The 15,607-nt window shown below is 35.6% G+C and overlaps 1 long non-coding RNA gene across 1 annotated transcript; it reads right to left on the bottom strand.

Moving 5' to 3' along the window:
- Positions 1-677: 677 nt before the first annotated feature.
- Positions 678-12,343, bottom strand: LOC141281363 (uncharacterized). Its single transcript, XR_012335648.1, has 3 exons — positions 12,256-12,343; positions 3,747-3,810; positions 678-776 (listed from the first exon to the last, which is right to left on the bottom strand). It is a non-coding gene; the product is annotated as an uncharacterized lncRNA (long non-coding RNA).
- Between the last annotated feature and the right edge of the window lie 3,264 nt (positions 12,344-15,607).

Raw genomic sequence — 15,607 nt, 5'->3', positions numbered from 1 at the left:
TTCCAGAGAGCCGTGTAATAATAACGTATAAAGCATAAACATTTTACCTGTTTGAGACCTCAATGATGAAATAAAAGCGTGGAGTAGTCAGACCCTGGGCTATGAAATCACCACAGGGTGAGTTCGTCATACAAAGCCACCTAGACATAAAGTTTCAGCATGAAATACAACATGCAGATGCTGTGTGCTGGACTTACATTATTTATTAGAGTATAGACATCACCTGAATCCATTGTTTCTGGAACCATTCAGAATCAAAAATCCTTCTGTAGTCCTGTTAAAAGACTGCAGCTTGACTGGACCCCATACCAGCGTTGCCTTTGAACTAAAACATGCACATCAACTAAATATATGATGATGAACTTTTAAACTATGCAAGAAATTAAAAATGAGAAAAAAAACTTGAAGAACATTCGGAGTATTATATTAATGTGCAGATTTGAAACTGTTAAAATATATGAGGATCTCAGAAGATGCTTAACACCACCCCAAAATGAGATAATGACGAATAATTAACGAAATCCTTTCAGCATGTGATACGTTCATCAATTCTGCTTAATCCCGGCCTCAGGCCAAATACTGGTTTGTTGGCATATTAAGAGTCTGATTAAAAAAGGTTATTTACCTGAAAACATATCAGACACACTCAAGGTTTGCATCTGAGCTCTATTGTATACCTGTAGTTGTGGCTGTTGTATCTCAATACCTCCTCTGGGCCGTATTGACGAATATGCTCCCGAGACTGAGCACCACCACCTACAACCTTTAAGGTGTAGCTAAAGACCACACAAACAAGATGTACATTATAATACATGCTGTTACACTTTTACTTTTAAGTAAAAGCAACTCATTGCAATAACACATACAGTATAATTAATTGATATATTAAATGTATTTAATTACTATGTATATATAAAGATATGTATATTGAGTAAACCCACACAGAACACATATGTGCACAGTATTACAAAATTATAATGTAACAAATGTTTTTTATGCAAGTACAATGTTTATAAAGACAAAAAAAGGGTCAAACCCAGCTTTTAGGTTAAATTAACCCAGAAAATGTTTATATCTGACCCAACCACAGGGGCGCCGTTGGGGGGGTGCAGAGTATGCAAGGCATATGGGCCCATGAGTACGCTAGGGGGCCCCACCGTCATCACTTTTCCATTTTTATGTTTAATTATTAACACTATAGTAAAATGTAAAGTAAATGAATATAAAACTAATGTAAATGACTTTGTGATAAGTAAAATTGAGACACTTTTTAAAACAGCGTGCAAGCATGACCTTGTAGATGCAATTACATATTGGGCGGTTCTGGTGGTTTTTTATTTGATTGTGCAGGGGCCTCATTTATAAAATGCTGCGTAAAAAACATCCTAAATTTGATCTTGCGATCATTTAACAAAAATGCGTACGTGTGATTCATAAACTGAACGTACGCGCAGAAAACGCACGTACCCCTTATCTATAAATCAGAAATGAACTTGAACTTGTGCGCGCAGCCGAGCAGTTTCAGATCTCCGCCTTTAAACGATGCGTAATTAATGTCAGACATATAAAAAGCGCTTGTCAATGTTTAAACCCAATTTCAAACAGCAAGAATGGCTTATATTTCCAAAAACCTGCAGCAATCAGAGAAGCAAAAGTGCGTAAGTCTGCTCAGACCCTGACGTGGCACTAAGCACTTTTCCACGTCAAAGACGTTTTTTATAAATATGGACTTTGCCGTGGATTTTTGCCTACGCAGACTTTACGATCAAATCTGTGCGTACGCAGGCTTTATAAATGAGGCCCCTGGTATGGATATGGGATATGGGTGGGTAGGCAACATTTTGGTTTGGGATCAGTTTGGTGGGTTTGCTATGCAATCCTTTTAAGTTACCACAAACAGTCGAAAGCCCTACTGTTTGGCATTTCAAGGTAAGATCTCACATGCCACTAAAAAGCGCTCATGCTGATCCGTAAACTGTTTGTTTCATGAAAAATGTAAAATATTTGTGTTAAAACAAAAGGACAGCAAGGCCTTTATTTAAGGAAATATTAGGATAGCGACTGCTGAAAAATAGGCCATTGCATTTCTAAGACGGACAATTACTTAATAGGCGTAGTTAAAAATATTATTTTCTGCAATTGTGGAATCTTTATTAAATAAACATGAAATAGGAGAATTGTCTTAGCCATTGTAATTGAGTTAAATTTTAAATGACTAAGAGATGGTTTTAATGTGACAGCGCATCATTTTCAAAGTGAAAGTGATTCATTTTTATTCAGGTTTGCAACGGAGGTTTAGCCCTACAGCTATTATAAACGCTATATCAGATTGTTTTTAACATGTATCCGAATAGAGAATGTCTGTTCTATATTTATGTTTAAGTATTGTTTTGTTTAAATATTGTTGTAATGTTGTTACTGTTTTGTTTAGACTGTATTATTAAGACCGATTATTAAGACTGTAATTTTAAACGGTATATATGGGGCGTTGTAATGGATTGAAGGCTAATATGACGGTAAAAATAGAGTGAATCATAAGACATAATTTTCCAGTTTAATTTAAGTTTTGTTTGCTTTAAATGTTTGCTTAAAATAAATTTCGTTTAATATAATTAGTCTCTTAATTTTAATGAATGTTTTGTTGATAAGTGTTGTGAATATTAAAGAAAAAGTAGGCTACATTAAAAAGAACACCGTGCATCATTATGTAACAAATATAAACTACTGCAATATGTTATCAAATGCCAAAACATGCAGTATTATTTTTGTAATAATATAGTTGTTGTTGGATGTGCAAAATCATATTATGGATTGCGGCATGCTTTTGACTGAAAATCAACGTCATATGTAAAACTTTAGCCGATTGTGCTTTTTGCAATTTCTGTGTCACTGGCTAAGGGCGAGGCACACACTTTAAAAAAAAAATCAACATCATATTAATTTTTAAAACTTTTGCCGGCCACGCTTTATGTCATGGGCGGAGGACGCGTGTGGGGGTTGCGGGAAACACATACCACCCGCACAGAGAACAACGACATAAAGAGAATATAAGTTATTTGGTGTTTTCTGATGAATACAATCGGTTTGTAAGAACATTTTTAAATGGACTAAATGGACTATAAGATCATCAATATGAATTGAATTGGACTCTGAAGAATTAACTATTATAGGCTAAACATAAATGTACACATTTCGCTTCTAAAACCGCACAGAAAACTCGACTGGCGCGACTTTCAAAGCGCCTTCCATAGATTTCCATAGATTCAGAAATGCATCTCCATGCATTATTCTTCTTTTAGTTATCTCTTTAAAATCAGTCATGTGAATGTTTTCTGCCATCCCAGATTAAAATGGTATTCGTTTTTCGAATAGTCTAAATCTTTTTTTTGCTTCATGCATTTATTTTTAGGTGCAAATGCGACTTGTAAAATTAAATAAACGCACTCAACTGAGTAATTTTCTATAGCTACACATTATGGTATGAAAATCAAACAATCATCTAAAGAAAGGGGCCCAAAATTTTGTCTCGCATACCCCCCTTGAAACAGTTCATTGCGCCCCTGCCCAACCATAAGTTAAAACAACACAATATGTTGGATTAAAACATAGCATAGGTTAAATAACAACCCAATGAGTTGGTTTCGTTCCTTTTTGACCCTTTTTGTTCCTTTTGGGTTGAAAATAACCTAGCATTACCGGCGCGACTATATTGCAAAGCTGTTGATAGTAGTAGAGCAGACTCTCACCTCCCCAAAAACTTGGATGTCTCTCCCAAGACCAAATCATGAATTAAGAAGGATGGGAAGAAATCTAGAGAGAGAGAGAGAGAGAGAGAGAGAGATTACAAAAGAGTGTCAGTACCTCGGTTTATCGTCTCATCCGAAAGACAGATTTTCTTTTGCGTATCCATGCATAAATATAGAGAAATAAATATTAAGTAGATTGTGGTCCCTTCCTGTCTAGCGATGTGTGTTTATATTAAATCTAAAACAAACGTTTGTCTTTATAAATATTCTATTGTATTTCGTGAACTTTATTGAGTTGGCTTGCGCGATTTTCAGTTGGAGAGTTTCAGAAAAGGTTACTTTAAGGCAGCGTTTCTCAAAGTGTGGGGCGGGCCCCACTGGTGGGGAATAGGAACATTACAAGTGGGGCGTGACAAATGGGGTAAATTTGATCATTTTTGTGCCCATCTCCAACAATTTCTACATTTATTGACCATACACTCAGAAACAACATATTTAAATATAAGTCTAACTTAAAACAGCATCAGACTGTAAAGAAAATGGTACACGAAACCAAAGCCTACAAGAATGTTAAAGCGGAACAAAAACTGTAATGTGGAGAGACCAGTGGTGTAGTCTAGATTTTTGTAGTGAGTATACTGTGATTTTTGCCTCTCACCCTTATGCTCACTTGTCCCAGCGTGACACCCCATAAGCACCACCACACTTACAGATGCATACAGTATGGATCTTCACGTAATCGAGAGCATTCTGAAAGTGTACTCATAAACTAACACAGTCTCACCCCATTTCGTCAATATTTGACGACACTTGACCATTCGTCATATGTTGACGTGAAGGGTATACCTTTCGCGTCATTTTTTGACGAACTGGGGACTTCAATACTATTACGTCCGTTGCATTCTCTTTCCTATTTTATTACCATTTGCGCGTCGGTTTAGGGTTAGATTACGCAAAATTAAACAGTTTACGCGAAATTAAACAGTGTACGCGAAATTAAACAGTTGTCACCTGGCGTTGGGGTTAGAAACAGTTGTCACCTGGCGTTGGGGTTAGAGTTAGGTTTGGGTAGGGATGTCATTATGTAAATCTGAATGTGTCAGTTTATTATAAGAAAAAAAAAGACTTTAACAGCCAATGGGTTTACAGCTGGGGAAACTGGACTGATTTTTTGACTGGTTTAGTGTTAATCAACATCTAACTCAGGGCCAAAAGTTACTTAACTGTTAATTAAAATTAAATAAACTGTTTCCAATCTTCAATCCGTGGTTAACACATGCATTGAAGGAGAAAAAAATATCCACTCTTTCAATAGCTATTATATGACACCTAGTGATAACATTACCATGTGTAATTTAATGGTGTAAATGTTTTTAATTAATACACATTTAAGATGACCATGAATTAACTCTAATTTGCATAGTCATTGAAATAAAAGCTTATTTTATGCATATAATACAAGCAGTGTCTAAAAATGAAAATAGGCTTTTACTTAATTATTTTTACAAGACCATCATGTAGCCTAATATTAGACACCCAAACCAAAGTGAAGAAAATGATCTTTAATTTGCAAGTCTGAACTGAACATCAACGCAGACATGATTTTCCTCACAGAAGTTTAAGATCATATACATCTTGAACGTAGATATATAAATGAACACAGAGAAGGGAAGTTTAACACTGTGAAGCACAAGCAAACATGCTGAAAGAGGCTAAAAACCATCAGGATATAATTGCGGGCTTATTTTATTGCATTTGGAGCCTTACCTCCAGATAAAGTAATAAACTGGACTGATGTTTTAAATGTTGTTTACTCACATGTGCGTTGTTAACTCTCCGGATTTTATATTGCAGCACTCGTTCACTTCACATGGATTGTTTGTTTACAGTGTCGCGTGAGCAGCTACACTGCAGGTTCGACTTCATTTGGCGCTAAGCAGACCCTTTGGTGATGTCAAAGTACCGCGAGAGCGATTCAAAGCAGATTTCTCCATGTGATAAATGCAATCGCTCTCGCGGTACTTTGCTGTCACGCGCCTGTGGGTTCTTCTGGTGCCACACCAGTCTGCTCCCCACTCACTTTCGCGCCGCTATGGTAATTTGATTTCACACGCGAATCGGATCGCGCAGTTCGGCAGGAATTCAAACACACCAAATATATAGCCTAATATATATATGCAGTTCAACCCGCTAAAATAGCAAGTGTAGCATGCTACTGGTCAGTGCTTTACATCTGAATTATGACTAAAAGTTTGAAATGTCAGAAAACCATGCTGTTACGCATCCTCAAGCTATTTTTAGTGGGTATACGGCAGAGGCGATTCTAGGTATAGAGCTTTAGGGGTGCTGAGCACCCAATGAGCTCCGCTGCCACCACCCGCTCTTTTTTCCTACAGAAACCAATAATATGTCTATTGTTAAATAGCTATCATTTTAACATTGGTTCTACTAACTCCAAAATAAAGATTTTTTTGGAGACCTTTCAGGCATGAAAATGGGTCAGGGGTGAAAAAGATGAGAAGAATATTACCCCTCTAGGCAGGGGCGTAGCAACCGGGGGGGACGGGGGGGTCACGACCCCCCCACTTTTACTGTGCGTTCACAAGGCCACCAAGCATCAAAGTGGCCAGAAGTCATACATTTTTAATGAGAGACGGAGGCGAGCTCCGGCGAGCAACAGCGCAGTGCGTCATGTACAGTGTTCTCTGATTTGTTACTTAGATTTGAGTGAACTAACATTCAGCCAATCACAGAGCGTGTCTGCATGAGCTTCAAATCTCTTGTTGCTCTTGTGAAGTTTCGTTTGTTCATTTACTTTTGCTATTACGCCGTCTGGGATAAAATGCACCACAGAAAAAAGCAAAGGGCGATTAGCCTACATAATTTTTTCAAACACACGTTAGATAATGTTGCAGTATGTCGTGATGACACAAATCACGAGATAAAGTTTTCATGTTATGATTTAACCTACTGTAGTTAAAATACACTATGGACCTCCTCACGCTGCGCAGGATTCAGCGTGGGTTGCACAGATTAAAATAAGCAGAGTTTAGAGCTAAAATATGGTTTGTTTATCTCAGTTTAATTTTAATTCGAGTTGTGTTGCACCACTTACATTTAAACACAGCTTACAAATCTTATAATATAGATTAAAACTTATTTATGCTAAACCCATCATCTGCGCTGATGAATCTGCCGGTGTAATTAAACAGCAACAAATGTAGACGTTGTCCTTCATAAAGAAAATAAACAGTTTATGCAGGCAAATGTAATATATTTTTTGTAGCCTATATTATAAATCACTATACATCGGTAATCTAAAGATCTTATTCAAATAAAAACATTTGACAATCATTAAAACAATCAATTGTATTGATTAACGAAGCAATGTGGCAGGAAATATTGCGAAGCTCAGTTATTGTGATATAATGAATGAACAAGATGTGCCGACGCGACGCATTTGTCATGAAGCACCGCCGTGTGTCCGTTTATTCACTGCTCTCAGTTTCTGACTGGAGCGCGCATGACAGAGGAGAAGCGCATACGAGCATCGGGAGCTGTCACTGGTAGTGTTAAGTAATATTTTTAAGCCGTCAAACGCACTCTGTTGAGACGTTATAATAAACGCATCTTTGAATAGTGCCACCACGCTTGCGGTGTCTGTTTCTGATGATTTAGCCACATATTTAATTGTAGAAAATCTATTTGAACTCATCAAACATTGAAGTTAATCAGAGATTTAAAACAAAGTTTAAAGTAATGGAGCAACAGGATTAAAGATAATCTAGTTTAATTGTAAAAAGTTTGGAAGTTTTGATGTTTTGAACAGGGGGTGCTGTGAAATATTTTTTTTTTAACAAAAAACCTATGAGCCTATAAGCCTATTTAAAATACATTTTAAAAATAAATACATTGAGTTTTAATACTTTATTGTCATATACACTTCAGTGCCACAGCCAGGGTCTGAAACATACAGACATCATCAGTTATCAGATAAATATATGCGCTATTAATCAGAAGCAGAAATACTTTGAATAATCCCAGGGAAAATTACTTTCATTATAACTTTAGATATACATACATAGAACATATTTTAATACAACATATAATATTATAACAACATAATAATAATTAAACTTCACAATTTTTAATATCCATGCGGACGAAAATATTTTACTTTCGTTTTTAAATCACACGTCGATTAACAGTGGTAAAATATTCTCACAGTAACATACCTAGTATATTTTTATATAGATCTTTTTTTACTAAATAGTACTATTACTGTCTTTTTTTAACTTACAATTCATAAATGGAACAAAAATAATAATGGGTTTAGTTCTGATATTGTATACTTTTATAAAAAAAATACATGGTGTATAATTACATTTTTAGAATATATTAGGCTTTATATAAGGTTTGTACTCTAAAAATTCTTTATTTGTTACAAACAAGAGATAAAGAATTTACAAACGTTCTCATCTCACCATATCCACAGGTACATAGTCATTATATACAATAAATTCGTGGGGTAGCATTTAAATAAAAAAAATAGATGCATTCGTTTAAAGTAAAGCATTTATTTACTTAGATGAAGCAGCTATTTACTCCTTCTAACGTCTCATAATCGGTCATCATTTATGTCCAAGAGACTCAATAATAATCTTTTACATTTTAATCCTTTAATTTTTCATATTAAAAAGCGTTTTTGTGCTGCTTCGCATTCATGTATGTGATAAGCAAACCCGCGTTGTCATCCCGTTAATACTGTATGCGCATAATATCAACGCGCTCTTTACTATAGCAAAAGACACTCGCGTCGCGCATTGCGCCGGTTGTATAATAGAGTCCAAAGTCTCTCATGAGCTAGGGGACGAATGCCCAGGCAGTTCAGAATTTCTGTGTGGGCATGCATTAGCCAAAGGTGTGTGAGTCTATTCTGGGTCATGGTGCTGCTTACCCATGTCTTCAAAAGACGCAAGGCGGAGAAAGTGCGCTCGGATGAGGCCACGGAGATGGGTAGGCACAGACAGTAATGGAATTAAAATCCAAAATACACGTAATAACCTACGTGTGTCAAAAATTATCTCCTAAAATATTCATAAGTAATATATAAATTGTGCAAAAAAATTTTACTTAAAAAAAATCTCCCTCTTGCCAACAGTGGGTGCTGCAGCACCCACAGCACCCCCACTTCCCACGGCCATGTATGATTAAATAACTTACTTCCATCTTGAAAATATTAAAAACTTGTAAATACATTGATTTAGGTTTTATTGCTATATTTTCATAAAATGTATGTTGTATAAAATTAGTGTAGATGTAATCTGTATATTCATCAAAATACAAATGTAGTGTAACTGAAATATTGTGTAACTATCATAACATATCTTTATTTCATAAAAATAAAGTAGGCTATAGATGGTCTCACATTGGTTTCAAAGTCCTGCAGTATTTTTAAATTGTGAGTATGATTTCACAAATATAGGTTCATGTAAGCTATCATGGCATGTTCCCAAAATTGCCACTAGGGTGCTGTAAAATGCCAATTGGTATTCTATTTAGAATGTATTATTATGAACAGCAGCTTAGGTCACATTACCATACTGTCCCCCCCACTTTTAAAATGGCTGCTACGCCCCTGCCTCTAGGGTCCGGGAGCATGCTCCCCCTTAGAATTTTTTTTAAAATAACATATTTTAAAGCATCAATCTGATGAGTTTTCAGATTCATTTTTTTGCCAACCTTTTTATTTCTAATTAATGGTGAGCTAGCACATTTTTGCCATTAATGCCATATTAAAGTCTCAGGACAAAAGGTGGGCTACAGCAGCAGTGTGGGTATGGTTTTATGTGAATATAAAGTGTATCGTTTTAAGCCTTTATCAAAATGTCAAATCTCCTAATTTATAACTTTTATGCCTACAACATATGGTAGGTTTATTAATAGTTTGTTAATTTGCAGCTTTTCCTTTAACAGTCCTTTAATTGAACCATTATATGTCTAAAACAAAACACTTGTGACTCCTGCACTAAGGGTTAAAAACGTTTTCCCCTTCATATTAGTCTAGATGTGAAAAACTAAAAACTATTTATTGTCTAGTTTGATAGTCAGACAGTTAGTGATTTGACACATAACTTACCGGTACTGGTGGTATACAGTGATATGTAGTTTGTTTTCACTCTGTTCCAAACGCCATGTTTTCATGACGACTGACCAGAAAAGACGCAAGTGATGTCATGTTTACATAACTCCCGATTGTTAAAATGAGTCTCAAATTAACGATAAATCATATAATAAACTTTAACAACGGAGACACACGTATGCAACTTTCCCACTGAGACGCACAAAACTGCATGCGTCTTGCGGAAGAACATTGTAACCGGCGCTACTTCTCTCTGTTTAAGTCTATGGACGAGTCACCCAGGTACTGTACTACTCCGCAGCGCGCGGGTAGTGTACCCGCCGGACTAAAATAATCCGAAAATAAATACTTATTATACGTGTACCATGGTGATTCAGTATAAGACAAAAACACGGCTTGAAAGATTGATTCGTGATGTACTCGCTCATTATAAACATAACGTAAACATTTTGTAAGATTTGAACAAAAAAGTTGCATCACAACACTTTTAACTGATTCTATCTCTGCGTGTGTTTCGCGCTGGATGACGGACGGGGCGATGCAGGTACAGAGAAGTAGAAGAGGATGACACCATTTGCTAAGGGGGGAGGTTTTCATTTTCTACCTTATTATACATTTTAAACCACAAACTACGGAGTATGTTTTGGACATTATTTAACCTTGTCAAAGACGAACGAACATTTTAGAATAATTAAATTTCTTGCCCCAAGTTTTAGGGGTGCTGAGCTCCTTTTTAGGGGTGCTGAAGCACCCCTAAAAAGGGGCTAGCCTCGCCCATGGTATACGGAAATCCTTGACAATTTCTAGTGGGTATACGGCGTATACCTGCGTATCACGTAGACTACACCACTGGGAGAGACGGTGGTATAAACGGTAGCGGGTATGAAAGTTAACAATGGATAAGTTTGTGACACAAAATAAAATTAAAACTGGAGATTCGGCACCAGCAGAGAAAACCATGACAGACAGTGGACCTAATCAACCAAAAAGCCAGCCAAAAAGAAAGTATGATGACTTTTGTCAGAGACAAAATGAAAAAACACATTTCCATTATTATTATTTACTTGTGAACAAAGTCTTATTTCATGAAAAGTAATAATACATTTGCACGTTTTTTTTCTCTATTGAAAGTGTTTAATGCCATTATGTTTTAAAAATATGATGTGATTAATATAAATTTCAACAGTTTAACTTAAAGCCTTGATTACCATTTTGTTGAGGCGATTGGGGACAGGTGGGACTCAGAACCCTTTCCTATCTCCAAAGTGGGGAATGTCAGAAAAAGTTTGAGAAACAATGCTTTAAGGGATAGGGACCATCAATGTTTGCGTTGCATTGTGGGAATTTTTAGGGAACGAAGTACAGATTTTGCGATTGAGAAAAAAAAATGAAATACTAGTTACTAATTACATCTTCAATCATGTCATGATGTAATGTAGACAGTACTGTACTGTACCAATTACTCTCTCAAAAAAGTATTTAATTACCTATTTAGAAAAAAAATGCAAAGATAGACTTGAAACAGCTCGAATAAATCATATTAAAACACATAAATTATTCTGGTCACACCTTTTAAGGTCCAATTGTCATTATTAACTAACTATTAACTACTTTTGCCTCTATATAATCTTAATTATTGCTTATTACTACTTAGTAAAGTAGTTGTTAAGTTTAGTATTGGTAGGAATTGGGGATTAAGGATGTAGCATAAGGTTTTTCAGAATCAGGCATTAATATGTGCTTTTACAGCCAATATCTATTAGCCAATAATATTAATATTAATGCTAATAACCAACCAGTTAATTGTGAGAATAACGTACAAAATTACAATAACGTGTTACCATTATTCTTATTAACTCACCAAAGTGAGAAGGATACATAAAAAACTTTTAATGTTACACTTTATATTATGATGTTAAATCCACTATTATATTATATATAATTGTTCTACAGTCTATACACAGTATTTGGTTCAATTACCTCAGAAGTAACTGTAATTAAATTACTGGACTAAAAGTAGATAATAATAGAAAAAGTAATTAAATTACCATAACTAATTACTTAGTAAATAGTTACACCCAACACTAATTGAGACATAGCCCCAGACAAAAATGCATGTTTGAGCTGCTTTAATTTAAAAACACCTTGCCCTGATGTATTTTAAAATATATTAGTGCCATTGTTTTCTCTCAAGATGGACACCAGTATTGTTTTTTTGTAAGGTATGTTTGTAAAAACTACTTAAATGTCCTAAAACAACTAAGGCCTAGTCCTGGATTAATGTAAACCCTGTCCGAGAAACCGCCTGTGCAACATTTGAAATGGAAAAAAAAACAGGAATTGATTCATTTATTTGAGTGTTCTTACGGTTTCCATAGAGGAAGCAAGGAATATCTAGGTCAGGATGCCGACAGCTGACATTTCTTTTATTTAAATGTAAGGAAGCCTGCAGAGTGTTGTGGACGTCAAACAACAGCTGCTTATCAGGAGAACAATTACTGTTGCCAGTTAAAGTCGATTCCTGAGAGAGAGAGAGAGAGAGAGAGAGAGAGAGAGAGAGAGAGAGAGAGAGAGAGAGAGAGAGAGAGAGAGAGAGAGAGAGAGAGAGAGAGATTAAAATTTGATGACTACTTCACCAGGTCTAAAGAAAATTAGCCATATTAAACACAATCCCAAGCCATCCTAGATAGGCTTATACTTTCTTTTCAGCCAACTTTTTATTTTTCAAACAAAGTTATTAAATAATATTGTGGCTCTTTTCAGCTTTATTATCATGCATAAATATAATTTTAACATTTATATTTCAAACTTTTTTCATTTTGGGGTGCAATATCACTTTAAGAACAAACAGATCAGAATCTGTTCCAGAACAAGTTCACATCTAAAGGGGCAGAGGATATTAGATATTATGAGAAATATGTTTTTACTCAACATTTGCGTGGTGAAAGTTTTTTTTGTACATTTTGCTACCTTAAAGCTGGAGACCAGAGACCCTGGAGTGGGCGCTTTGGTAGAAACCTGCCCAGCACGAGAGACTTCTGACAGCACGAGGAGAGCAAATACGACAATCTTCATGACTAAAAAACACAAAACAAAACCATGACTCGTATTTTTAAGTCAAAATTAAAATGAAAACAATGAACTACCTTTGTTTACAAACCGTTCATATAACTATAGGATCTAACTTAGTCTATTAGTGCTGTTTATAGGATCTATCGTATCTGACTTATATTTTGAGTGATGTAGACACTGGTCATCATATACTGTTCGTGATAGGTTTGTCTTGTTCAGTAATATTAATAAGATTATGTTTTGGAAAAAAAAAATGGTAACGTGAAATGTAGGTTTACCGTTACAAACTCGCAAACTTGCGTAGCCTCCTTGACAGAAGAGAGGGGACACAGCTTGGCTGCGTCAGAGCTGTTTGTTTCTATGGCAACATACGTCTTAAATACCCAATGTTGCCTTTACGTAACGATTGCTCTTAAAACTTGATTATTCTGGCTAATGGCTCACCATTACTTGACAAACATCAGGATGGCAGCATGTGGAAAAAATAATTTCTTTTTTTATGTTCCAGTTGTAATTGTTTATTTTGGTATTTAATTTCTTGTAGGGTGTTTTTATTCTTGATGTGGTAAAAACTAATAAAAATAGTAGGGGGAAAAATAATGTGGAAAAACTTTCCTATCACTACATTATTGCCAGTATGTGGTTGATACAATAATATTTTGGGTAAATACAAGAACATGGACCGCATGAAATGAGCCACTTTGACCAGCAGAGGGCGACACTATCCTGTCCAAAATCATGATATTGATTTGATATTTGCATAATCGGATATGACACGTGACAGTTTTTTTGTGTGTGGGTCTGGGACTTTTAACTTATTGTGTTCTAAAACAAATCTTAAATCAAGATGTATTTTCCTAATGAGCGAAATGACCTAAAATATATATATAGTTTTTAGACCAAAAATATATAAAATTAAACTATCTGCCAATGGGGTCAGAGAAAATATCTTGAAATAAGTTTACTTTTTTAAAAACACTTAATTCAATCATTTTTTTCACCCCATTGGCAGATTTTTTTGCTGGTTTTAGGCACAAATTAACTTAAACTATGAATTTTTGGTCTAAAAGCTAGAAATGTAAATCATTTTACTCATCAAGATAATACATCTTGATTTAAAAAAATTAGGTATTTCTACTGAAAACATAACAAAAATAACAAGTAAGAAAGTCATTATTTGCAGTGTATAAACTTGGTGGTCTTTTGGGGGACTACCTAGAAACCTGCATAGGAAATGTACTAAACAACCACTCACAAATATACAGTAATAATGCACTAGCAGAGTGTCAATAAGTTTTCCATGGGCAATAACTAATACGTAACAAAAAAATGCAGTACTTATCTCTTGGGGGTAGAAGTGACTATTCACCACTTCTTGTTCTCTTCATCAATTTTGTGAACGTACAGGAGACCCAGGGGTTTGCAGATAAAGGGGTCATAAAACAAAATGACACCAAGCGGAAGTCAGCGTTAGCTGTGGTGATAGATGACAGCATTTGGGAGTTTGCAGTGTTAATGGTTGGGTGGGGTGACAGTGGAGAAGTTTTCCCTTTTAGTCCCCACATTACCACCCCATTAACCTTTGGCCTGTGTTGCAGAGGAGGGACCTGGGGGCCATGGCAGAGGGATGCACAGGAGGGCAAAACTATGTGAGGAGAGGCCTCACGGCCAGTGAGTTTGTGCCCCTCGCCTCAGAAAGGGAGAAAGTGGGGCGCACGCACGCCCCGTGACCTTGCACACATACACATGGTATGCATTTGGATGTCTGCGGGTGGCATGGAGCTAGTGCTAATCTGAAACAGCTTCTGTAATAAACAGGATGTTGGACCAGAAAGGGTGAGATGAAGGAAGATGTTTAAATTGAGTTATTGTTTTAAACAGCATCAGTCTATCCAGATTATCTCTGAATCATATGCCACCCTGCCTGTGAAAACTTAGCTAAAGTCATTTACTCGATCTTGCTGCATAAAATCAACCTAATGTAAAGAACATTGTGTGAAAATATAACTTTAATATCTTTAATAAATTATTAGATCTATTTATATAGTAAAAAAATCATTAATTTATTCAAAACTGTTTTCACTGTATACAGTACACATAAATAAACCAATTAACAGGTTTTTAGTGTAACATTTTTACATTCTTTTCTGTTTTACACAACACATGCAAACAATCTGTTGCCTGGTACACAAATCTGTGTTGATCAGTGAGAGAGACACAAACTGAGTCCAGATGAGCTACAAACAGACATTTGTGATCAATGCTAAAACATCCTGCACGCAAATGCCACACTTAAGTTCTCACTTCCTCTGTGTTTACTTATAAATTATGTTAAGTGTTTAGAGACTAACCATTATAGATCTGTTTGTTGTTTTATTACTTGATTTTTCCATTAGCACTTGTACACCACCTGTTACTCAGCTTGAGAGAGCGGGAAGGAAACAGATGAGGACAATAATTGGGATCCTGAAGGAATGTTAATGGAATTTTTTTGTAAAAGTACTAAAGGACTGCACCATGCAGGAATATTTTAACAAATGAAATCAATAATTGTTATTTAAATACAACTTATCTGTTTAACAAAATAAAATTCCTGTTTTAATGCTTTAGTTTATCCGACTGGATCTTATAGGACTGAACAAGTTTA

This window comes from Paramisgurnus dabryanus, chromosome 21, assembly GCF_030506205.2.
Source record: "Paramisgurnus dabryanus chromosome 21, PD_genome_1.1, whole genome shotgun sequence".
NCBI lineage: Eukaryota > Metazoa > Chordata > Actinopteri > Cypriniformes > Cobitidae > Paramisgurnus > Paramisgurnus dabryanus.
This window is presented reverse-complemented; position numbering and strand designations above follow the sequence as displayed.